At 45.7% G+C, this 1,949-nt stretch overlaps 1 long non-coding RNA gene across 2 annotated transcripts in view; it reads right to left on the bottom strand.

The window, feature by feature from the left end:
- Positions 1-1,949, bottom strand: part of LOC109313861 — a 9,717-nt gene that overhangs the window by 6,317 nt on the left and 1,451 nt on the right. The window lies entirely within an intron of this gene.

Genomic DNA, 1,949 nt, shown 5'->3' with positions numbered 1-1,949 from the left:
AGCCAGAAGGGAACTGTGAGGCAGGCTCCGGCCTAAGCTATATATAAAGGCCTGGCCCTGCCCCCTTCCGGCCATGTGACCCACTTGGTTGCCCTGGCAACCAGGCACCTGAGCTGCCTGGGTGATTGGCAACTCTGCCAATCACCCTCACAATCACGGGGCACCTCCGTGGCTCCGTGACAAGTGGCCTAGAATGGTCACTGGTTAATTCAATTAAAACAGGGATTAGAATTAGGCAAGCTGAAAATGAACAGAAATCAACACCCTTTTGCTGCTGGTCACCTCAATATTGTTATGGAGAAAAAAAATCTGTTGGTGAAAATACACTGGGCCAGATGTTCAGCTAGGGTGAAGTGTTATAGCCCCACTGAAGGAAAAGCGGACACTTCACAAAGCACGCTGATTTTCAAGGCCAACAGCCCAGAAGTGGGGTGGTATTTTCAAGAGTACACAACACCTCGCTGTTCCCTATATTGACACTTATGACTAGAGTTTCAAAAGGGCTTAATACCCATTTAGTTGAACCCTCTTGGAAATGTGACCACTTTTTTCTGGTTTCTGATGTGAAATAAGTAATGTTGCTGGGGTCACTGACGGAATTAGTCTATGCTCAAGTCTTATCACCATTGGTTTTCTCTTCCCTCCAACAGGATCCCTTCTGGAGACTTGAGACTGAGGTTTCAGATAACAGGTATTTCTCGACAGTGTTACTAATTTTGCCCTTGAAAACTCCTTTTTTGCATGAGCTCGTGTCAAGGGCTAATCTTGTCCATTTATCTGCATTTACGAGGCACTTACATTTGTAGTGTCTAAGTGCTGCACATGGATTGAAAGACAATAGTTGTCTAAATGACTAAATAGTTTCAACAGCTCAGCATCTATGGGGTTTGCCTGTAGTTTTGGGAACAGGATTGGGATGGCATTTGTGTTCTCAGGCTTTCCTAATCTTTCCAATATACCGATAACATTGCTTCTCTTTCACCAGGAGTTCAAAATGAAATATTAAATATGACAGTAAACCACTAAAAATGTCATGGCCAAAACAGTGGCTCTTGGAGCCCACAGAGAACGCAGGGGGAAGATGGTGATGGAGACGATCATTATAGGCCATACCCTACTGGCATATCTCAGCTGAAGCCAATGGAGTTGGTGCCAGCAGAGAATTTAATTCATCCTCCAAGAATTCACATGAGCAGCAGCATTTACTAAATCTGGATAAAGGCATAGCATGGGCTCCCCCTAATGCTGCCTTCTCAGAGTGCGCAGGGCAGTGCCTGTTCCCCTAGATTCCCTGTTAGATGCTCAGATCTAATCCAGGAGCTACTGCAGCCTCCAGCAGGCATTTGCAAGAGTGAAGGAGGACAGCATGGCTAGTCCCTACTGAAACAAAAGAGGCCAAATTCAACCCTAGTGTAAGGCCCTCAGAGGTCAGTGGAATGACAGCACAAAATGGATTTGATCTACTGCACGAGGGAGTCCACCCCCATCAGAAACTCACACCATGCTTCCCACGCGTTTGTGAACTACGTGGATGTCTCTCCCTCCTGGAGATCGTTCTTGAATCACGTTGCTCACTTTCCATTTTGATGACTAGGAAGCTCAAGCAAATAGCTCTTCTACTCTGGGTGGTTCCCTTGAGCCATACACTTCACCCTTAGCCATGAGTTTCCTTATCTTTATATAATTATAAATGAAGCTCTTTCCCCTGACCCTTCTGCCAGGATGTCTCTACAGGCATACCTCGGAGATACTGCGGGTTCGGTTCCAGACCACCGCAATAAAGCGAATATCGCAATAAAGCAAGTCACATGAATTTTCTGGTTTCCCAGTGCATATAAAAGTTATGTTTACACTATACTGTAGGCTCGGCAGTGCTACGTTGGTTAGCACTACAGAAGAAAGAGACTTGGGGGTCATCATTGACCACAAGATGAACATGAGCCTGCAAT

The sequence above is a fragment of the Crocodylus porosus genome, unplaced genomic scaffold (assembly GCF_001723895.1).
Source record: "Crocodylus porosus isolate Cpor-Errol unplaced genomic scaffold, CroPor_comp1, whole genome shotgun sequence".
Classification (NCBI taxonomy): Eukaryota; Metazoa; Chordata; order Crocodylia; family Crocodylidae; genus Crocodylus; species Crocodylus porosus.
The sequence above is the reverse complement of the archived record's forward strand: the minus strand, read 5'-3'. Positions and strand labels throughout refer to the sequence as shown.